Genomic DNA, 25313 nt, shown 5'->3' with positions numbered 1-25313 from the left:
ATAGCAAATTTTTTTAAAATTAATATAAACCATTGCTGAGGTGAAATCAGAGCCTTGACAGCACACCATTAGCTGATTTCATCCGAGCCTTGAAAAATCAGCTTCTCAGCAAGATACATAAAGTTATGAGCAAGGTTTTTGTTTCTTGTGAGAAGATTTATTATTACCACTATTATTTCTAAAATTCATTTCTAAAGCATTGTAAGACTTCACTTTAGCGTGGCCGGCTTTTTGCTTGAGTGCTGCAAAGCGGTTTGTCTGAATACTGAAAAGTTTTTTGCTGATAAAAGATACTGAGAACTTACGCCCTCCTAAGTTTGGACTATTAAATGGTCATTGAAATCTACCAGCTTCCAAGCATAGCTTTTTTAAATTAACTTATGAATTCATATGACCAATCATTAGATAGCATTTTAAAAACTTCTAGGATAAATTTTTTTGTTATTATAGGAGAAAGAAACTCTTGATGGGTGAAGCCAGAGAATGGTGTTGGTAGGTGAGACCATCTGTCAGAAACAAGAACATTCAGAATTAGTGTTAAAGCGTTCAGTCAGACCGACACAGATTTACTGCAAAAAGTGAAAACATACAAACATTTGAGTTAAATTGCCTAGTGGGAATATCTATTGGAGTTTTCTTTACCTGCAGTGGGGTTTTATCATCACCTCATCTAAGGCAAGGTCCACTCTTGGAATATTTGCCAGTATAATCATCTCCTATGTATATATGGGGAAGGAGGGAGCAAGGAGGGGAGAGAGGGAGGAAACAAGGGAGAGGAGAAATGAGATCATACGACATTTTTAGACTTGACAGCATAGATGTATTTCTGTTGGAAAATCACTTTAGCTAACCTCGTTTGTTTTATTCATATACCTGGTATAAATAACAATGCCAAATGTAACTTTTTGCTGTTAGACTCCAGCTGTTATAAAGCTTTTGCTGTTATAAAGACTCCAGCTATATTTCACAACTGTAAGCAATGAAATTACTTCTGCTCAAATAGAGGTTATCTGAGATGTAGTGAATGGCTTTGCACATATCCTCAGTCCAGTTTAGTACAAAGTGCAGTGGCTTGGATTATTCCAACTCAGGTTGAGATAGCACTGATACTGAGGTAGAGATCACCACCCCACACCCTGAACAGCTTCAACAAACAATGTTCAGTCTGAGAGCAAGCTAAGCAGTCACAGCTTCTGTGCTGAAAACCTTTTGAACCACTTCAACTCAGGATTTTGCATTTATTTGATGATACCATAAGAGGGCTGGGCAGTAAAGCTATTCCACTGCACCATGTGTAGAGTAGCCTATGGCCATGACCCAAGAAGATACATCCTAGGGCTCCTCTTGCATCATTTGGTCAGGATTTATGGTCGATTCTCCATCCCTCTTATGAACAGGCAGAAATATCAGCCCCCAAACCACAGATCGGCAAAGATTCGGTCCTGCCCCTCTGACCCTACCAGACCTCAGCTCCCTGGCCATAGGACTTCTTTGAAGCCACACTGGTATGACTTCTGTTAGCAGCTCCAGCCTCTTAAACTATCCCCTGGGGAGTTTTCCTCACCTAGAAAAGTTGATAATGTCCTTATTTCAGTTGAGCATTCATTAGCTTTCTATAAGCAAGCCACTGAGTGGGCAGGGAAGAGCAGAAGAAACGATGTGTATTGAGAAGACACAATGTTCTTCTCTGGCAATGTGGAAAGACTGGCACATCATAACATTCAGGAATAATGAATGCACCTCTAGCACTTTCACTAGCTACTTGATCAATAGGTTTAACATACTGATGTATTTGAAAAGTAACCACCAATCCAGATACACAGCTTGTGTAGGTCAGGATAAGGGCAATGGAGAACTCTTTAAAACTACTTGATAGGAAATTTGATTGAAAACACAAAGAGTTGAAAAGCAGGTTACTATTTCTGATTTTTGCTACAGAAAAGCAAAATCTCAAATAAAAAAGAACATATTTTCATCAAAAACACTGGCAAAGCAGAACTGTCGTTTGAGTGACTTGCGTTGCCCCTGCTGTAGGCCAAGCTCTGTAGTCCAACTGCGTGTCCCGTCGTGCCTGAAGACATCATTCCCCCTCATGCATGAAAATCATTGCTTCTGAGAAACCTGGCTTACAGGGCAAAATGGGGGCATGAGGAAAATAAATGACAGCTTTCCTAAGGATTTGGCACAGCATTTCCAAAACCAAAGGCACAGGTTTTGGCTGGACTACCTCTGTTTTCAATGAAAAGAAGTACCTATTTCTGCCAAAATGCCATTGAAGTCTGAGTGATTATTTTATTACATCTTAATGATTGAAAATGTTACCTCCTCAAATTTTGTGAATTACCCTCCTTGAACCATAGGAAACAATGATGGACTAATCTTTCTTCTTACATTAAAAAGGAGAAAATGTGGTGCTATACAACTTGACTAATTTTGCTAGACTTTCAAATCTAATAATAGCATTCTTCATAATTGATTTGGTCTTTCTCAATTCCACTTAAATTAGCTTTCTGCTTTAATTAAATCGCAACATATTTTATGCCAGCAGAAAATTGGTCATTTTGAACTGCTGGTATAATTATGACGTACCACCACAATGCACAAGAGAATCCTGAGGTCTATAGTTATAAATAAGCTTAAGAGTTAATTTTCTGCTTCTGTTTTCCCTACAATATTTACAGCATATTTGCATTGCTGATATGTTTTACGCTGCTATGTTTTATAGTGTTTTGCAGACAGTGCTGCAATTCTCAGCATGCAATAATAGGAATTAAATATTTATGGTTGTGTATAACTTCAATTCTCTCTGCAGTCTTCAGAGTTCCTCTTAGAAGTCAGCATTTGTCAGCTCGGAGCCTGCGCTGGCACCAGCGATGATTGTACTGGCACCGCCTCGTGCTACAGCGAGGACTCTCTCTAGCCCCAGCTCATCCATAATTTCAGTGCGTTTCATCCCATCTTCTTCACAGAAAAAAGTTATCAAAGTCAAAACTGTTGCCCTACTTTTCAAGCCTGAAGAAGACGCAGTCTGAGAGCTAAAATTTTGCTTTGATTTCCATGCATCTCACATGCACGTTGGACTGGGACATTTGACTTCATGCGGGACATTTGTAACTCATGCCTCTGATCAGGCCAAGACTTCAGGCTTCTCTTCACCTGACAATAGGTCACATAAAACACGCAAGGAAGAGATGTACAAGCATTCTCCATGGCATTTGAGTCCCGCTAGAGGCTGCAGTGAGGGACTGAAGGAGCAGGTTTTCAGGGACGGACGCTCTTCTTCCATCCAGAGCCACAACAGGACAGGACCAGAAGAGTATCCAACCTCTTAGCAGAGCCAAAGCTGCAGCTGACACACACAACAGTTGAGACAAGCCTTTGCCTACAACTGTCTTGCTCCCTCCTGGGTCTGGGTCTCATCCTTAAAACTGGTCCTGGTGATGTTCCCAAACTTTAAGATCCTTTTCTAGCTAGTCAAAAGAAAAGCCACTGAGGAATCTAGATGACACAGGACAAGAAAATAGAGACGGTAACTTCAAGGAGAGACGTAATCTAGCCATGGATCACTTCAAGTCCAGTCCCCAGCAATCACAGGTACCATGGAGGATCACTGCTCCCTTCCAGTCACCACAAGCCACAAAGCACTCCAGCAAGCTACAGCGAACTCCAGGTGCATAGTAAAGAAAACCAAAACCCATAAAGGATCATGTGCCTCAAGAAGTGGTCAGAAACATCAGGATCATCACCAGTGTGAATAGCACCGGCATTTGGGCTCACTGGCCTTGCCCTGTTAGTGGCAGGCCATCCCACACATTTATTCTAGAAATTTAAAAATTAAATAAGAATCAAAAATCAAGTAAGTGCTGTTAGCATCTGTTAAAAATGTCTAGGCTTTTTATTTCTTTCTCTGTTCCTTTATCTGACCATCTGTGCTGCTTTAAAAACAGGAACTCAAGTTGCCGTTATCTCCACCATACACGATTGAATGGACCTCAGTAAATCTGCAGGCCCCTCCCCACAACTTTTGCCCTCCGCTATGTAAGTGACATTATTTTATGAAGTTATGTTAATATATGATTGACATATATTATATGTTAATATATGATTAACATATATGTTAATATATGTTAATATATGATGCTCTTACATTAGGCTTAATTTCCTTTTAACAGGACCTCAAAAGAGGGAGCTCATTTACAGTGTTCAAAAGCACTTGTATTTCCATATTGCCTGAACTTTTCTAATACGAATTCTTGCAAGACAGAGCACAACATGAATTATCTGTATCCGTATTCACTCCTGAGCCTATAAACATTTGCATCTATTCCCTTCTTGCTTTTTCTCCTTGTTGGATTTGTTGTTTTCTTCTCAACATAATCTGTTAGGGAACTGGTAAATCATTTACATCAGTACATATTGCCATTTTCAACCTTGAATGCAACCATCTAAAGGAAAAAAGAGGTCAACAAAGTCAAATATTCCTGTACTGTATGTACTCTTGTATATTGTTCCTAAATATAATTTCCATTTTTATCTGGCAGAAGCTAGGAAGGGACAGGAATGATTTCTCTTAAAAATGACAAAAGCTTAACAAATTAGGGAACAAGATTTATGCCTCCAAAGGCCTATTCACTCAAAATGCCCTGTGTGTCTCAGCATGAGTAGAGTTACATGCCTTCTCGTTTGGACATCAGACTGTTCCCTGAGTGCCCTTTCTGAAAGAACATCCAGTCTGTAACTCGGACACTCATTAAATAGAAGTGAGGAACTCCTGTTGATAACTATGTGCATAGACATAGAAAATTATCCCTTGTGCATAATTGCATATGACAATTTCAATTTTTTATACACCTGTGTTTGTATATGTATGTGTGTGTTTATATTTATATCTAAATAATATAAAGATATTATTAATGACTCACAGCTAGAATACTGCTGCCTATTCTGGTGGTAAATTATTTAAGAAATCCCCCAAAGGATGGTGTCATTGCAGTGGAATTGGACAAGTGGAGTGGACAACTGCTATGGACAACCTGCTCTTCATGTGGAGATTTATTGACAATATAGCCCTTGGTAGGTTTCCGTGGCGGATCTCTACCTATAGCTGCACCAGCTTTTTACACGAAAACATAGGTAAAACCTTCAAATCACGTGAAGACTCACAGCACTAAAGCATCTGAAAATATTTTATGAAAATATTAAATATTTTAATGAAGTATAACTGTGTGGTAACCGAACTGGTTCAGAAGGTGCTTGATGCAGTCCTGTATGCATGGCAGCGTTCTACTACATCTACCTGGATATCTCTGTCAGTCCAAAATTAACTGGAGTTTTAATAAACATTGCAAAATGGAAGTAGCTAATTAAAGGCAAAGGGAAAAAGTAGTAACTTCTTAGCTTTTAGGTTCTACCACTATGACCACAAACAAATAGCAGAATTCAGTCACTGATCTTACATTTTAAATCACTTAGATGTCACCCAGGACATGCTGACGTAATAGCTGAAGACAAAAGAAGTAAGGTGAAGAAAATAATTAAACAAGTCATAATACATTACTGCTATACATATACACAACATAGAAGAAAAAGAAATCACATTAGCAAGAAGAACACATGGAGGAGACCTAGTGCTTTTCCTGAAAAATTGCCTAAACTTCTTCCTTTAAATCTTGTTTGGGAGCACATTGGGTTTTAAGGCCAATGTTTCTCAGGTATTGATAATGTGGAGACATGGATTTTCTTCATTAAGTCAGAGCTATAATCCATAAGACTGACAACAAAATAATTCATGGTACTTTGTCCAATTTTCAACTGATTATCATCCGCTCCGAGCAAAGCTGCAGTAAGCAAAAAATTAACTGACTCATTTGAAAACAGACCAAGCTGCTTTTCTATCAAAAACTAAAATGTCCTTCAGGAACATGCTGGCAAATTTAACTAATAAACTTATAAGTAACTAAGAAACATCATCTACTCAGCATATAACTTATTTCATATATTATTATTTACTTGAAGTAAATCAATTTAAGCATTGCCAATAATCAAGTCTTTACTTACTGAGCTCTATTGGGCTTGTACCCAAAAAATCCTAATTTAGTTTGAGAGTCACAACTCTTTTTAAAAACTTGTGCAAGTCTGTCCTGTCCTTCTTACAGAAAGGACAACTTTGCTATAATCATTTAGCATTATTAACATAAAGGAACTATTCAGGTTTAAAAATTGGCACCGATTTATTTGTACCGGTGATTCTACAACAATTGTTACAGTTTCAGTAATAAACAACTGTGCACGAAATGAGGAGAGAAGGCCCACTGCACCCTGGAATAGATGCTGTAAGGATTTCCCCCTGCGGCGACACGGCTGGGTTGGCTCAGGTCGGTGCCAGTGCAGACCGTGCACTTCACTGCGGGGACGGTGACCAGAGCAATCGCTCATCTGCGGTGTGGCTTACAACGTTTAACATCTGGCCTTCTCTGCCTCACAGCCCCAGTTGCTCCTCCAGCCGGGCCAAGATCAGCATTTCTCACACAGCCCAGGCGACCTTCCCTCCCGTGGGCTGGAGAGGTCTCCAGGATGGCCTGCGGCACACAAGAAGCTCAAGTCCTCCTCTCAGCTTAGGGCTCTTTCTGCAGCAGGTCCGGAGAGACTTTTGACTTGAGGGTACCAAACCTGCCCACAGACTTCGGCAGGCTTGCAGTGAGGAAGACCCTAAGCCGCAAAGCCCTAGCATTTGGGAGAGTCTTCAGGGAAGTATCACTGGGTACTTTCTCTGACCTTCTTCTCTCACTCGAGTATCTGCTCCTGGACAAAAGGCAGGAGACCTGTTTAGGTGGTCCCTGGTGCGACACAGGATGTCTTTGCTTACGTTAGGTAGGAGTACTATAGCTATAATTTGATATCCAGAATTCAGAAAAAGAATGAGGCGACATCAGTTTCCCTAGATCCCTTTTTTCCTTCTTTTTTGATATTCCAAGGAGTGCAAATAACTCACTATTTTTAAGAAGTCGATAAAGACTGTCATGTCCCCGCAAGTAAATGAATGACATTTAGACTTTCCACTATACAAGTTTGAATATCTGATTGATTTTATGCTGGAGAATTTACTTTAGGCAAGCAGTACCACTAAAGTCTCATGCATCAAAACAAGACAGACTTTCATTTGAGATCCCCTGAAAAACAGAGTGAAACTGTATGTCTAAACTCTTGAAGTACACTTGGATTGCTCGACCTTGTAGGAAGCATTTCGAGAGCTACTTATATCACCCAGGGAAGTATAGCACAGAGTGAGGCTATGCTTCCATCTGTGTGACCTCCTCTTTGCTATACACTTCTATATGAATGGTAAAAATTATCTCAGGAATAAAAGTACAGATTAAAAACTGGGGCCAAGATGTTCTCAGAACAAGAGTGTTAATAGCAGAGCAGTAGCTAGCAAAGTTTACAAAGTGTGCCGTCAGAAAAAAGCAGCACAGAGACTCTTCAGCTAGAAAATTCATTGAGGAAATAAGGTGTTCAGACCTCAGGCACATCCGAACAACACCGGCCCCAGCCGTGCCAGTGACTCCAGAAGGCCACGGAGAACTACAGCTTCCATCCCAGTGCCCAACCACAGGTGTCACTCATCCTGGAGAAGGAGCGCCTGAGAGATTTCTGCCCACTGAACACTAAATCTAAACCCCACATGTGCAAACTACAAAGAAGAAACTGGACTGGGCCCCAGCTGGTAGTAAACACATGCTTAAATCCCTGTGAAGGCAAGCGCAGATAATCCATTGGGAAGGGACAGGCTATGCAGGGAACGTCTTCATTGCCTGTGGGACAGTAACTTTGAAACTTGAAACAGAACTATCATTCTGTTAGATTTAACAGCAAAAAATTAAAAAAGCAAATCAACTTATTATTACAAATTCTAATTAGACTGGAAATTGATAGAAAACTGATTAACTTGTAGAGCTCAAATTCTGTTCTTTAGCATTCTCACAGTGACAGTCCAGCTACTTTCCTTAGCTGACTAGTCTACAGTTAAATCTCACCATTTGATTTAATTCTGAATTTTCAGATTAATTTTATCTTTTCTTACCCATGTTCTGTCATTTGACTGGACTTTCTGACCCTGCTTATTAAGGAGAGAGTTTGACTTGAGTTTTAAATTATGACAGCATTCTTCCCTGGGACTATGTGCTGATAAACAATGCTATGCAACTTCTGTAACTTCTTTTTTTAGATAGTAACCAAAGCAAGAACAATTTTATCTGAAGAGCACAAATATGTTTGAGGTAACCAACAAAGACAAAACATTTTATTAACTTAAATATTCTACAAAGTCAACACAATAAGAGTGGGTTGACTGAAAAACACATCAGTCAATAAAGCAACAATCATCATTTCAAATCACTCCGGGAAAAATATGTTTATCTGTGGCTGCTTTTAAGAGTGGAAATTAATTTAGCCAAATTTCAGAGGGAAATAAATGACCTTTTGCCAGAGCTGCTATAGCAAAATCATAATTACTTTCTGACTTCTAGCATGATGGCAAAACCCAGAATCCCCCACGGCACGTGAGTGCGGAGTCCCATCAAACAGAGATCAAGGAGAGGATCTTGTATACAACCAATGCTAGTCCCTTTCGGAGCTATATATATTTATAACTGCTCTGATTTGAGCAAAAAAAGAAAGCAGAGGAGGATGGATGTGCTAGCTCAAATCCATGATAAGGTGTGCTGCTGCATTTTGAACGAATTGCAAGTGGCAGGTCCGTTTTACCAAACAAGAAGGGAGTCACAAGCGTTACATCTCAGGAAAGCACAGGTTATTATTGCCAGATCAATACATGATAAATAACAGTGTATCCCACACAGACCGCGCATCTTAAATCAGCCCTGCCAAACTGTGCCTGTTGAAGCAGAGCTAAAAATGACATTGAAATTTTTCATGCAGCTTGTACTTCAGAGTGAATCCTTTCAACCCGAGGAGACATAAAGCAGGAGCGGATCCTCTCAGAGAAACTGCTGTTATCTAGCGGCAGCATTCCTGCTTCACCAGGGCTGAGGGCATTTTTAATGCATCTAACCAGCAGTGTCACTCAGGTGTCCCTTCCCACAGAACTGAGTCCTAATGTGACGAGCACGCGGAGCACGACATACAGAAGCGAATCACGACAGCTTTATGCCCTGTGCCCTGCTCATCTCCCCAGACAACTCCACGTTTGCTTTCAGTGACTAGTTTCCAAACTTTTCTGACAAATGAGTCACCACCCATCCACCCGTGTTTCTTTCAGCGGAAAAAAAGCCTCGTGCAATTTACACTGTGCCGAGGGATAGCGAGGCAGCTGGGAAAATGGCTACTGCCAGCAGGTCGCTGCTCACGGAGAGCATGGGACCAGCGTACAGATCCATGCACCAGGCTCTCCCAGATCACAGCGTCTGCAGACCACCACCCAGAAACCCCTGCCTCACATAGAGGGACGGGGCTGGCTCCCCAGGACCCACCATGTCAGGTTTTTCGGTGCTGAGAAAGGCTCACCCGTTGCAACTGGGTGGCCACACAGAGCCGGAGCTGCAGGAGAGCTGGCCTCGGCACCGCGGCCCCCACGGCTGTGCACAAAATACGCTCAGCAAATGGCTGAGGGCTCCAGTTAACATAATACCACTACTAGCAATTCTCTCATACATCGGAAAAGGCAACTTTTAAGTATTTTTCCTAAACGTTTGAAGGCACCATTTCCCAAATGCCACCTTTCCTTTGAACCTCTGAGTTTAGCCAGGTACCATCTCGCCCCATGCCTACCGCACCCTGCCTGACTCTGGGTTTCCCACCTGCATTCCCTCCCCCATTTATTTTCGCTATTATCAATGTGCTTCTGCTTAGTCTCATTTTAAAATTAAGTTTTCATGTCAGCTCATTAGTAGTATCTTGATCTAAATTTGTTCTGTTGAAAAAGAAGTAAATGGCATTGAGCATATTTGCAATTTCTTGTGCAAAGTATAATCTGAACTGAAATACACCTCTAGGGATTTCAAAGCTGCTGCAGCTCCTTGTCATATTATACTGATAGTAGCCCTATCAGCTAATTAAAGATTTTACCCTCTTTGAAAATGTGCGCCCTTTTTTTTCGCTCTGTTTTCTCAGACAGAAAGTTCTGATTTTTTTAGTAGCACCTGATTTTTTCTGGAAGACATCTCTTCCAGATAGACGTTCTGGAAACAGCAGCAATAATTTCTGGCCTATTATGGGCAAATCGGCAGTATTAAATGATCTTCAAAGCACTTCTGTGGATGGTGCAAAATGTATATAAGCTGCTACAGCCAGTTATTGACAAAATTATCTACCTTCTGGTGCCATTACACAGAACAACCTAATATGCATAATTACAGTAATTATGCAGAATACAGCACAAACAAAAACAAAATTATATGCTGCTTCACACTGGCACTCTTTCAGCCAAATTCATTTTCACGTTTACAGTGTTCCAAATATGGACAACATTATTAAAGCAGAATTCGAACATCATTATGAGTAATGACTCCACATTAAATTGGTGTTTTCCATCTTCAGGAAGTTGTAGGTAGCTGCTGTGATGCCGTTTGGATGGTACACTAAACCACCTAAAGTCTAACAACCTGTAAGACTCTCTCTGCTTTTCTTTCAACAGTATCGCTGAAAGTTAAATATTACAGCATCTGTAATCACCGGCTGCCTTCAAGCTAACAGTCCCTGCTTTACATAGCACAAGGAGCTGGTAGGAATTACCAGACAAGAAATCTTGACTTTGGGACCAAACGGGTCCAAAATCACATCTTCAGGTAATTCTGAAAAGAAGCATCCTTTCGGTTTTAGAATTTAAAATATACTTTTTAATTTCCCCCACAAAAAGGAAAAAGTCTAGAGAAAATATTTTAACCACTATTATTTCATTTCTTTTCAATTATTTTTAAGCAAAAGGAAACTTGCCACACCGCAGTAACAACCTGCACGAGCACAGCTGTTTCTAGAACGTACAGCCCTCTACACCCTCTGATAAAATTTCAAGCCACTGTTATTTTAAGTGTGAGGCTATATAAAAGGAGAACCCCTGTTGGGACACAAGACTGCTCTGACTTTGGGGCTGCCACTTTGCCCAGTGGTTTGCCGGGAGCCGTACTGGACTTTTTCCTCCTGCCAGCCCCCGTAGCTGGGCAAGGCTCCGGGGCAAGGACAAGAAGGAGCCAAGGTTTGCTGGCAAGTATTTTAGGGGACAGTGTTGAAGGTGCCTGCAAAAGACTCATCGGGCACCAGCAATAAGACACTGCTGTGACTGAAAGAGTATCCAGAACCCGTCTAGACAAGCGGTAAGTCATTGTAGCTCTGGTGCGTGGCTGTAAGCAGCGAGTTATTCCCAGCACAGAGCACCTGCGCTTGGAAACTCAGTAGCTGGAAGAGGAAGAGTAAAGGATGGCCCAGTTTAAAGACTCCAAGGGAAGAAGCTTGATACCAGCAGCAATTCTGGAGGTCTTTTTCACCTAATTATTTGGATACCAGCTCTTTCACAAGTGGTTTCATCTATTCAGGCTTTTGATACTTGGGAGCAGGAAGGGGGAGAAAGAAGGATCGTTGCAAGCAAGCTGCTGAGAAAAGCAAAACTCTGAATATTTCGTTAAAGGACTAAATTAGAAGAACATTTTTCCACATTGACACATGTTAATGATGTTCTCCTTCAGCTCAGCGTGCATACCCTGGCACATATCAAGCCCAAGAACACCAGGCAACGTAGAGCAAGGGAGAGTCAGCAAAGATTGCAAATATGAGAGGAAACCTGTGAAGCCCTACCATGGGTCAGCAGGCACAGGGTGATGTTCAGACTTGCCCGGACTGATCAAGCATGGGAGAGGAGACCTTGACACCAGCAGCCAGACTTCTTCAGCCACTGACCTGTCCTGAAGGTCCCCAGGTCTGAAGAACCGCCTGAGCAGAGAAAAGCACTCTTTCTTTCCAGACGTTCCTTCCGTCAGCTTTGGTTCTCATTTTAAGAGCGAAAGCTAAGATGCTAACATTTCTTAAGGAAACAAAGACCTTGGTGTCTGCATCCGTGCCTGTTTGTCTTTTGTTTGGGTGTCTCTTCCCTAACCTTATGTGAGCCCGTTGGCCAATTTTGATCTAGTAAGACAAGCAAGAAGTCTTAAAGTCATTAAGTTCCAACACGTTTCCAGAAAATAAGGTGTGGGTGGAGGAGAAAGACCTCATTAATGCTGCCTGTGAGGTAAAGGCTGTCGAACAAACTCCCACCTCTTTAGAAACCAGATTGCATGCGAGAGAGAGAAAGCAAGCAGTTATGAATATCTCAAGTGTGGGAAAAGCTTCACCGAGCACTCACACCTTAGTACGCTGCGGAGGACCCAGGCACAAAGCCCAGAGCCACAGGAATCCAGACTTTCCTTTTCGTATGTTTTGACATTCGGTCTTACCACTTGGGATAATTCAATCTTTTTTAGTTTCAGGACCTGAAATGAGAAGGGGACCAGGTATGTTTGTGTTTGGGGTCTAAGGGAGCTCACTGTGAGCTCACATAAGCTTCACGCAGGAAGGAAACACCCCTCAAATAACATGGGAAATTACTCATGTATTTTTAACCATCCTGAGACTGGGGAATTGCCATCTGTAATTACTGATAGTTGATGACCATTGATAAAATTGATGGAGCCCTGGTTGTCGAGTGGACTGTATTATACAGGCAGGGCAACAGCTTACAGGAAAGGAAAGGAAGCATTTGGTCACCACAAAACAACTTCAAACTAAGATGAAAGCTTTATAATCAGAGTTGTCGTTCACATATTAGATAAATATTCTGCTTCTGTGTGGAGATGTTATCCAGCTGAATACATCAGCTTTGGCTCTTTGATAAAATTATCTGTTTAATCAAATTTAGAATCAAATAGCCAATTTCTTACAAACTTCTTCACCTTGAATATGGTTTTGATTTTTTTTTTATATATATATGTTAGCATGTTGCATTCTGTGTGGTCTCTGAGTGGATCTCCACCAGGTGCAGGGACTCAGGCCTTCACTTTTCTTGGCAGAAAATCTCCTACAATTCCCCTAAAGTTCAAGCCTCAATTCTCACACTCCTACAGCACTCTGACTATATAAAGGTCTTCAAGTTGTCACTTGACCTATGGCAACCACTTGAAGACAATGACCCAAAGCAGCTTTTCAAACATCTACTTTTTTTTAACCTTACATTTCTTTTAATCTTAATTTCTACAGAAACAAAATATAAAAAGATAAAAGTATTTTAAGTAGGGCAGGTGATATTTTAATTTAATTTCTTTAATCACAAGATTTTCAAAAATGTGTCCATTTCAAAAGAAAAATTTCCACTGCAAATACTTGGAAAACAAAATGCATTACATAGAATGTTTTCAGCTTCTGTCTAGAGTCATGATATTTAATTTCCATATCTGATTTATTTTATGGGAGCGTTCTGTCCATTTTACTTTATACCATGATGTTGTTAGAATGAATTAATTTTATGCTTAGATCAAACCACCTCCCTAATAGGTTCATTTATCCTTTTGGCCACGCTGCTGGTGCTCCAGAGCACAGTGCCAAAACTGCTGAGTCGGCACATCCAAGCCAGCGCATCACCTATCAGCTCCCAAAAAACAATGCAGCCACAACAGTGCAGCACCGTGCCTGAGCCAGGTGAGGTGAAACATGGTGCTCACGCTACTGTAACAGCTCCCTGTCTGCGGCAAATGTGACAATCACTGGCTCGGGCATTTCTGCACTTGCAGAACAGAACAGGCAGATATTTCCCTGGGGAAAAAAAAAAAAAAAAAACAAACCAAACCAAACCAAAAAAACCTATGCGATGGGATTAGATGGAAATTAGCTATCTACCGATCCCTGTAGGCACCTCAGTCCAATACTGAGAGCCTCAAAAACTGAAGAGTGAGGGTCTCACTCACATACTCACTGTCTGGTGCTACGTGCCTGTCTACAGGCACCTGCATTTTCAGCCTTAAAGCTCCTCTGGTGCTTAAAGTTCAGTCCTTGAGCATGCCCACACAGTGCTGAGAAGACGGGGACTACCTCAAACCTGGGCTCCCACCAGGATTTACAGACCTCGGCATTTGTCCGTTCACATGCCTCACTGCTTCTGCCATTTGCAGCCGGTGCTACCAAGGCCACTTGAGGATAAATCAGCCCACGGGGGTTAGGGACACAACAGAAGCTGAGTACGCCCAGGGCAAAGGATGATCGCACAAGCACTCCAGGGGGAAGCCACCATCCTGCTTTAGGTCCAGGACAGGACAGATTAGCCCAAGCTTCTTCCCCCCACACCAAGTGGACAGTGACAAGTTGGGTGATGCACCATCGAGAGACAGTCACTGGATTTCACATTGGCCAAGAAGGAAATTTCCTAATGAGCACTGATTAAGAGAGGCTTGAAAGGTTTTGCTGCCTCCCTTGTGACATCTAGAGCAGAAGTCTTCTGAGGAGCAGCTGAAGGAACTGGGGTTGTTTAGCCTGGAGAAAAGGAGGCTGAGGGGAGACCTTATCGCTCTCTACAACTCCCTGAAAGGAGGCTGTAGCCAGGTGGGGGTCGGTCTCTTCTCCCAGGTAACAAGTGATAGGACGAGAGGAAATGGCCTCAAGTTGCACCAGGGGAGGTTTAGCTTGGATATTAGGAAAAATTTCTTCACTGAAAGGGTTATCAAGCATTGGAACAGGCTGCCCAGGGAAGTGGTGGAGTCACCATCCCTGGAGGTATTTAAAAGACGTGTGGATGTGGTGCTTAGGGACATGGCTTAGTGGTGGACTTGGCAGTGCTAGGGTAACAGTTGGACTTGGTGATCTTAAAGGTCTTTTCCAACCTAAATGATTCCAAGATGCTATGATCTTAAAAGATATGGAAAGCTGGCATTAGTATTTACAAAACTGTGTCACAAATGAAGATTGCTCTGAGTGCAAGTCACTTATGGCCAAAAGCCAATCTTTCACAGTTTGCATGGGTGACAGGTTGATAAATCTGGAATCACAGCCAGTCCCCAGGAGGAAAGTTGTCTGAAAGCTGCGTGGGACTTTGGTTTTTCATGAAAAGGGCAAAAAGCTAAGGATCCCCAGGAGCCCAGTTTGATTCAATAGAGATAAACACTTTTTTGAGTCTTCTTCAACTATCCCTACAGGACACCTGAGCTCTGTTCTCTGTTCACAAAATCATAGATTGGTTGAGGTTGGAAGGCAGATCATCCAGTCCAACCCTGTGCTCACAGCAGGGTCAGCAAGAGACAGTTGCTCAGGGCTATGTCCAGTCAGGTTTTGAGTATCTCCAAGGATGGAGACTCCACAACCTCTCTGGGAAACCTGTGCCAGCGTTGGATCACCCTCACAGGAAAAAAAAAAAATTATTATTATGTTTAAATGGAATTTCCTGTATTTCAGTTCGTGCCTCTCATTCTGTCACTGGGCATTCAATGAGAAGAGTCTGGGTCCGTCTTTTTTATGCCCCACATCAGTTTTTTAGACACATTGATGAGGTCCACCCCGAGCCTTCTCTTCTCTAGGCTGAGCATACCCAGTTCCCTCAGCCTCTCTCCTTATGTCAGATGCTCCAGCCCCTTAATCATCTTCACGGCCCTTCGCTGGACTCTCCCCAGTATGTCCATGGCTCTCTTGTACTGGGGACCCCAGAGCTGGACCCAGCACTCCAGGTGTGTCTCACCAGTGTTGAGTAGAGGGGAAGGATCACCTCCCTCAACTTGCTGGCAACACTGTCCAATGCAGCCCAGGACACCATTGGCTTTCTTTGCCACAAGGGCACATTGCTGGCTCATGTTCAACTTGGTGTCCACCAGGACCCTTGGTCCTTTATGCAAACCTTCTTTCCAGCCAGCAGGTACTGGTGCCTGAGGTTATTCCTCCCCAGGGGCAGGACTTGGCCTTTCCCTTTGCTGAATTTCATGAAGTTCCTGTCAGCTCATTTCTCCAACCTGTTGAGGTCCCTCTAAACAGCAGCACAACCATCTGGTATATCAACCACTGCTCCCAATTTTGTAGCGTCTGCAAACAGGCTACACTTGGATACAGATGCCCTGTTCTTGAAGCAGTTCCAATTTTATTAGTCAATCGCCTGAAAGCACTGAAAAAGTCTCTCTCTGGGTAGAATATCAGTATTTACCTGTCTTTTAGCAGAAAGGCATGAGTTTTGCCTAGGGGCACTTTTTTCTATAAAGTTCAACATTAAAAGAAGCAGTGCTACTATAAAACCTGCATCAACTGATTTAATAAAAGATGCCATCTCTCCCTAAAATGTCACATCTCTTGTTAGACCAAAATGGTTGCTGTGAGTACTACTGCTATTGCTACTATAAAATTTCAATCTTCTTATTTGGGCTTTAAGAGTAGGTTTTACAGACTCTTTACCAGTACTTTAAAACCCCTGCCTCTTACGTCTGCGTACTTGAATAGATTGCCTCATATATTCTGTTAAATTATTATTAATCACCTTTATTACCTGAAGATTTAAGCCCTCATTTGAGAGATCCATATAGAGAGGAAGGAGGTACACACTGTTGGAGGGACACATTGCTGAGCTGTTTACTTCTTCCATTAATCAAGGCACCAAAGGAAAGATCTCCACCAACGCAGCTACATCAGTTCTCACCAGGCAACGATCTCCCTTTAATATCTGAAAAGCATTTCTTATTTAACAATGCCAGATAATTAAATAATCAGAGAAGCATATGTCTATGGAGAATCAGAGAAGTATATGTCCATGGAGGTTGTTCAGTCCCAGGCACAAGTGTGAGAATGGGGGTCTTTTTGCTCTAATTAGTATTGAAGCTAATTTCCTCCTTAACTCTTTATCTTACCGCTCATTTGAATTTCTCAGAAGCATTCGTTTTGACTCTAAGAAAAGCTGCGTTTCAAATACTTGCACATTTGCTGATGTTCGGATTAGATCTCCTCGCGGAGCAAAGCGTTCCCCAGGATGGCTCTGCTTAGCAGGACACGGGGCTCGGTATTTGTGTGAATCAATCCAGACCATTTCAGGGTCACTTTTAGCAAAGGAAAGCCTGTCTGTTAAGACCAGATAAGAGTGAGGTCATTGATTTATTTTTTCCTCATTATCTGGCAAGGTTTCCGTTGAAGCCTAAACTCATTATCTCTGTGGAAATACAAACATAAGTTGGTCCCTTGAAGCAAGTTAATTTAGTTTGAAAACAGTTAGGGAGTTACCTTCTGAATTCAATTAGCTAATAACTCCTGACGGGTAAAGGTCACAGAAGATCAAGGCACCGTGCTGGTTTAAGTTAAATGCAATTCCACGTAATATCAGAGCAGCACTTTTCCCCTTCCTACTGAATCATGGCTGCAGCTTCTGGCCACCGTCTCCAAATTCTCCATCAATAAGAGAGACAAATTCATGCCAGAAGGGAACGCCTTCAGGGATGAGAACAGCAGCAGTACCTTTGAGCTCCTCCAAAGTCTTCCCTTTGTACAGGAAGGAAATCGGCAGGGGAAGACCTTGCCCCTTCCAACCACACTGAATAAAGCCCCTCTACTCACCTACGTTAATCAGAATAATGTGTACATTGAAATCCAAATCGCTCTCTGCAGCAAGGTTGCAGCCAAATGCAGGATCCATTTTCTGTTCCCAGATGTAGAGTCGTTTCTTACAAGGACTCATGCCATAGGAGAGCCTGTGTTTCTGCAGGAGATAGGACACTTCTGGATCACTCATGGGCCACCAGCCGCAGACGGTGTTTCAGGCTGGGCTGGGAAAACATTTCCAGCTTAACGGCCAAGTTAGAAAATAACACTATGATAGAAACACTGACAGGCTTGATCACAGTATAATAACAGTTGGTATCACTATAATGGAGGGGAAGTAAACGGTGCAAGGGCGGCACATTGTAATTGTTCTCTCAAGGAAACACCGGGCTCTGAACTACCCTGGGCAATCACGAGCTACAAGCAGCTCCCTCTTAGAGAAACAATTTTTCATGTTACAACGTGAAAGCAAATTTCTTGCCAGTATTACCTCAGGTCATTAGCTGGATTGTAATTCTTGTGTTTTTCCAAACTGATTTCCACCTTAATTTGATTTTGAGCACCTGATTAAATTTACCCTCCCTGAAGAAACAGACATTCAATTTAACTCCAGCTTGACATTATCCTTCTACCAAAATACATGGTTGCACTTTTAGCTATAGAGTAATTTTTTCACTGTTTTAAAGTGGCATTCTCTAACCGATGACAATATATTGGCTTGCTCCTGCACATCCGTGTTATACACAAGCTCAGAAAGCAGACCAATAAACTGTACAATGCAAAAGGTGAAGCAGTAACTCTTCAGAGAACTACTGAACATTGAATTACAGGATGAGGAAAGCCATGTATCATGCATTACTCAACACACTTTACCTTCCCCAAGTGACTCTTTTCATCCCACCAAGATGCACCACAGCATAGCGTGCAAGGTGCAGCACCGGTCCTCATTTTACTTCCTCTTCCAACAAGGAATGGAATTCAATACCCAAAAACATGGGTGTCTCTTTGGTTCATTACAGTAGTCCTCAGGAGTTTCCCCTCCTCAGGTGGCTGGATGATGTGACCTTCTGGATACTTTCTCTTCCGAGACTCCGAGTGGACATCCAGGCTAGGTCTAAATTCTTTAAGTAGATATCAAGCCTCAGGAACCTGTGGGTCTCTGGGGTATTTTATATGCCTTTCTCCCAGACCGATTCCTCATAAAAACATTATGCAGAAGAATTATATCACATCAGATCAAAGGTCCATTTAGTCCAGTATCCCGCCGCTGACAGGAGTCAGCAGCAGATACCAAGGGAAACAATTTTAAAAAGGGGTAACCACGCAGGCATTTTCTCCACTCTCTCCTCCCCGCATGCCGCAGCCTGCCACGCAGGCAGTTCCTCAGGCGGGAATGCCATCTTGCTGCCCAATAGCCCCTGACGGATTTTTTTTTTTCCTATTAATTCATCTGATCGGTTTTGAGCCCGTCTAACCTCTTGACACCTGGCAGATACTGTGAGACTGGTTCCAGTTTAATCACACACCGCAAGGACCAAGTGGTTTGCTGTTGTTTGCTTAAGCCACTACCCGGTAATTCCATCTGATGTCCCCTGTTCTTTTTTCTGGGAGAAACGCAAATAATCGTTTGCTACTTATTTTCTCCATGCCACTCATGATTTTAAACACCGCTATCGCATGCCTTTCTACCTTCTCTTTTCCTGTCTAAAGAGTCTATTTAATCAATCTCAATTCAGAAGCCGTCCTCTATTTCTGAAAACACTTGTCAGGTTTCTCTGTCCCTTTTGGGCTCTGCTATACCTTTTCTTAGATGGGGAGACCAGAACAGCGTGCAGTAATCAAGAGGTTAATGCCCAGCAAAATGATTATTTTGTTTTCTGTGTCTTCCCTAGCAATTTCTGACAATCTATTTGCTTTTGTGAGCATTGCTCTGCCCTCAGCCATCATTTCTTAGAATTACTGACAGCCACTCTGAGCTCTCTTCCCTGAGTGGTAAGAGGTAGTTTAAAGCCATCTTCAGCATCCTACAGTCAGGTTTATTTTTTCCCATGTGCGTTATTTTGTGCTTATTGGCACCGAATGCGGGCTGCCATTTTACTGCAATGGCACTCAGTATAGTGAGATTCTTCCACGTTTTTAAAAGTAGATTTTTGTTTTTCCTACCCTGAATAACTCAGTTTAAGAAACATCCAGCACATCACTATTTAGCACATTTTCCAGACCACTTATGAATATGCCAGACACCACAGATCTTAGTGCAGATCTCTGTGGGATTCCACTTGTTATCTCCCACTTGAAGTACCTGACCGTCTATTCCTACCCCTCACATCAGTTCCAGAGGGGATCTTTCCTTTCATCCTGCTACAGTTTTGCTTCTCTAGGATCTTCTGACTGAGGAGCTTATCAAAAGCTTTTGAAAATCTGAGCGCACCATACCAACCCAATCACCCTAATCCACACGCATGTCGGTGCTTCAGACGAACAGCAGCGGATTTCTCTCAGACATGATTTCTCTCGACAAAAGCCACATTGACATCTTTCCAGAGCCCTTTTTAAAAACTGGTGTCAAATTGCCATTTGCAGTTTCTGTAGTCCTTTAGTACAGTGGATTTGGGGGGGGGGGGTGGGGGGGGGTGGGGGGGTGGTCCTGCTCTGCTACTGGAAGCTGGCTGAATCAGAGTACGCTGCGGTTGCAATGACCAAAAGTCCCTCCAGCGCTAACCGTGCAAACGAGGCCCCGCTCGCTCTTCTGAATGACGCCAAGCACCGTTTCTTCTCCCGGCGATTCCCTGTTCAGTGGCTTCAACAAGCAATCGCTCGCGTGCTTACAGCGGCAGCCTCCCTCCCCACCACAACGCTTTCCCAGCCTATCCAGAGGCGGCCAAAGTCACCCACTAACACTCCTATTTTTTTCCTTCAGCTGCTCGGTTCTGTGGACTGTTTCCACTCCTTTCATGCCCTAAACAGCCCCTGCAGAATAACCTTCCCCCCAGCAGCCAGCCCTCTCCTGCGGCCAGGCTGCCCTTCCCTTGCGAACTCTTCTGGAGCTCACCTGGAGGGCCGGGGATCTGCTTGCGTAGGGGTGAGGCCCCTACCTTTCTCCCCTGCGTTCAGCCACCCCTGATGAACATTACACGGTAGGGCTGTCTTTTAAGAAGGATTAACGAAAGCCCGATCTACAATTCATAGGAGTTGCCCAGAGATGAAAATTTTGAACCCACGCAGCCACAGTGGCCCTTCCCTTTATGATTCTAGGTTCATCATCTTAGTATTATGGCAACTCATCTAAAGCCTGAGACATTAATTAAATTAATGCCAGTGACATTATTATAATAACGTCTCTAATAACGCCCAGCTATTCATCAACAGATCTGGTAGTTATTCCAAAGTATTGTGATTGTTCCAAATAAAATTTAGCTATGCAAACATACTTTGGTTCTTTCTAATTCTACTTATTTTTATGTTAACGGGCTTATTCTTCTCTTATTCTTATCCCTTTTCAGATTTTTCATTCAATGCCTTGAAAAATATAAATGTGCAAGTTTCAGTGGCAACTTAGCTTTTCAGAATATGTCACAAGTTCTTAGAGCTTTATGCATAACAATCAATAAAAAATCCACCAGGATCTTGGGCACTGCTTTGCATGTATGAGGTGCTATCTGTAAAAGAATTCAATCAGAAAATTCATTACAAAATGTGAGAAATGGCCCAGAACCTCCAGTCTAGTGTATGCAGAAGTTTATGAAGTGGTGTAAAGGGAAAATTGTTTCCAGAAGGCGTCAGACAGATAAGATAGCAAAGATAAAGACTTCCAGACAAGAAATCGGAAAACAGACCACACAGTGATGCCCCAAAATATGCCATTATAATTCAAGATGCCAGTGCTCTCATTAACAGGTAGATCTGTATCCACTCATGTGAAGCAAGACTGGGGATTTAAAATGTTCCTGTCTCTGAAAACAGATATTATGAAGTATGTTAATATTAATGGAGTATTCTCCACTGAAGAGGTAAAACCCTCCAGTGGAAGAAAAATAATTAATTTGAGTTTTCTTGCCGACACACGTATGTGTCTGTGTGCGTACATAAAGATGGACACATGAGCTCACGGAGCATTGCAAAAACACATGCTTTGAGCTTTGCAGTATTCTTTAAATTGAAATGTGAAACAGGTAAAGCGGTACTACTTTCCTCTCGTGAAACACCCTCAAACGTTTCATTTCAGATGAAACACCATTTGGACAGGCCCCTTTCTGTCACTGGGGCTACAGTAAGTACTACTAGGCAGTAACTGCAAAATTTAGTGTACAAAAAAAATCTCCCTCCGCAGCACTCCAGAAGCCAGGAGGACACATGTATAATGAATATTTCTGCACTTATCACTCATAAAGGAAGGAAAATCCAACAGCGTTAGATGTCAAACCCAACCACATTAGGACAATCACTGCACAGGAGCACAGTTTGAATGAACAGTTTCCAGCTAATTAAAACCTAACAGCCATAGCAATGTTTCCAGCTCCGCATGCTTCACTAATGTTTCGGTTTTTTCCATTAACATTCATTTCATATAATATTTTAGCAATATTTGTGTCTCTTGATACATGGCTGATGCCCAGACTCAGTTCAACATCCTCAACTCTTTATTCCATGCCAATTCCCTCGGGCGCCTGGGTCAACCTTTCAGAGATGACATTTCTCCAAACCCAGGCCTGGCCCAGCTGTTGTGAGGTATTTAACCAGGGCAGGGGGGTCCATTGGGCAGGGCGGGAGCAGAGTAACACCAAACTCCTCCCGGTGATGCCTGTAATCCCCTTTTCTCCGACCGGTTTCCAAAAATGGCAGGGCGCTGACCCTGGTCCATCTCCCAGCAGTGGCTGCCTGCTGAGGAAGGGAGGGTGGAAGGAGCTGCTGGCCTCTTCCCCCGCCAGCCCACAGCAGGACAAGCCTGCGGGCACAGCAGAGGCTAAGCGGCTGCACAGACGCCCGGGCACTCTGCCCTTACAGCCGCCTTGCGTAAGAGCCAAGACCAAATCTGACCCATGGCAAAAGGAGGAGACTCCTCCAGGCTCTTCTGCCTTCAGCTGCCCAAAGGCTGGGCGCACTTCTTCAGGAGCATCACAATATTTGCTTATTTTCCCCAAATCCCTCCTTCGAAAGCCTCACGATTACATGAAAACTCATCTTTCATTTAAAACAAACAACAGTTTTGGGCTTCCATGGAAGCCCAGACACGTGAACGCTACACGCACATGAGGAACCGGAGAGGTCTAAAGATCTCCAAATCTATTACTGTTACCGCTTTCCATTTCCCAACCTTTTAGCGTCTGGATTTGGCAGCACTGCACAAAAGCTCAAGGCATGTGGCTCATCATTTCCTTTCTTGCAGGCTCAGGGCTGTTATGTGCCACTGGGGGTGAGGAAAGGGGACGGTTTCAGTCCAGCCACGTCCCCCGCTGGTCTGCCGAGAAGCAGAGCACTGCTGCCCAGCGAAGCTCGGGCTCTTCAGTTGTGGGAGCATCGCCGTCACCGACAGCAGGCTTCACACCAGAGATGTTCAGGCTAAAAGCAAAATCTTTACAGCTTCCAAAAAATAGCCAGCACCTGTAGCTACAGACAGGGCAGACTCACATTTTCTTTGAGTGGGTGCAGAAGGATTTAGCATATTTACTGACCAGGCTATACATTCTGTCATCTGGAGCCTTCTGCTTGCTCTTTATTTGTAATTTTTCAAAAAAAACCCTTGGTGAGGAAGGACATACCCTGGGTTGCCGGTGACAGTCTTTTCCCTCCCTCCCGCGATAACAACCCCACAGCGGCTCTCCTGCCGTTATCAGAAGCACCCAGGAGCACCAAAATGGGCGCGTGGATGTGCCGAAGCCTGAAGCGGCGTGGGATTATAATGAGCTGCCGACCCTTAACAAATAATTTGGTAAATATAAACAGCGGTTGCCTACGGTGACCTATTCAAACACGCCCAGGCGGCAGGCGCAGCAAGCAGGGGATCTGCAAGGCGTCCCGCCTGGGGAGGAACAGAGCGCAAAGCCCGTGGCACAGCCAAGCGTGTTCAGCAACGATGCCAACTTGCCACAGCTGTTTCTGGCTGTACCCACGGTTTTCCAGTAAGTAAACTGATCTTACGGGTAATAAAAATGAAATCACCGAAGAGGTGATGTCAGGCGTTTTTAATGAGGCGTTTTTAAAATGAATTATTCCTTGCTAAACAAGTCTGTTGGTAACGTGGCTGCAGACTCACCAGGATGAAAAGCGTCGTGTCAGCCCTCTGCGAAATGGCAGCAAATGTTGCAAGTGACCTTGAAGACTGTTTTCCTACAGGATGATCAGGAGATACGGAGCCTGACTTTTCCTTTTTTTTAAAGTGCTGCTTGTTTCATTTCCATTAAAAATACCATCCGGCAGAAATCTTATCTCAGAAATCAACACCCAGGTCTAAGAGAGGAACTCTGCCTCACGAACTATTCTGTGTTATCAGCTTTCTTAACTGGGAACTTCAGCTCTCTCAGCCAACTTTTCATAACAACTGTTTCAAAGCGTAGGCCTGAGGAATAATTCCATGTAACAGCTAGCTGTGCAGCAGGTCAACACATTATTTTATTTATCTCAGCAATACTCACCATCTTCAAAATCTTGGAAAATTTTAAAATCTTTCTAAAAATTTGGGGAATTATTTAGCAGCACCTCCCACCCAGTGAATGGCAGAGATGACACAAATTTTGACAAGATGGCTGCAGCTCCAGAGCGGCTTGGACCTACCCGTCCCCATGTCCAGGCACAGGCTTTGCTGCCTCAAACCGCACAGGGAGCAGCCCGCAGCAAGAACGGAAGCTGTGCACGGGCTCAGCAGTACGATGCAGAATGGCTATTTTATTTTCAAATTACCCCATGGCGTGAACCGACCCATTCTCTTTTTTATCACTTTAGACTCCACATTGAAGAAAACTCATAGCATTTTGGGTTTTACTCCTTTATTGTAACTTAAGTGCATAAGTTGCATACCATGTTTTATTTTAGGCCTCGAGAGCAGCGGATACAAGAAAAACAGCTGCGCACAACTGCAGCAAGTATGACTGTCTTCTAAACATTTTCCTCCGTTTTTTGATTCTGTAATGGTGAATGAGATTGTAGGGTATAAACACATACTTGCTTTGCACATAGGTCATATACTTTAAGTGTAGTGTCTTGGATACATATAGTATCTTGAAATCTCTACGCTTTCTCTTAGGAGTTTGTAAACTTGCAAACTTTTCTAAACTTGTAAGAATAATGCCTTTCTGGAGAAAAAGTAAGCAAGCAAAAATAAATAACACTCCTAGCTGGAAATGATAGGCTTTCTTCCCTTTAATTATGGGAAAATAACAGCACTTGATTTCAATTTTAGATGTGGCAGATCAAATATTGGCTCCTGCACAGAGGCATGGCTTCCCAAGGCCCCTTGGAAAGTTGACGATCCCTAGCAGAGAAGGAGCTTTGACACAAGCAGGGGTTATGTTAGTATTGACCTAAATCAAGGTACAGTTCACTACCAACACAACTTAAATGCTAAATTAGAATGTGGAGAAAAATATGAGCTAACTGAAGGAGACTCAAGACATATGCCTATGGTCTGGGGGACACAAATATTAGATCTATTGCACTTCCAGTGACTAAAAAATTTTGCTTTGCAAGGAAACCTCTAAGTCCTTGCATTAGACCAAGCGGACAAGCTGAAATAGTTGAATCTCTGAAATGTATGCAAAATTGAATTGGAACAGATGAGCATGTTA

Source organism: Mycteria americana, chromosome 1 (genome assembly GCF_035582795.1).
Source record: "Mycteria americana isolate JAX WOST 10 ecotype Jacksonville Zoo and Gardens chromosome 1, USCA_MyAme_1.0, whole genome shotgun sequence".
In the NCBI taxonomy this organism is placed as follows: Eukaryota; Metazoa; Chordata; class Aves; order Ciconiiformes; family Ciconiidae; genus Mycteria; species Mycteria americana.
This window is presented reverse-complemented; position numbering follows the sequence as displayed.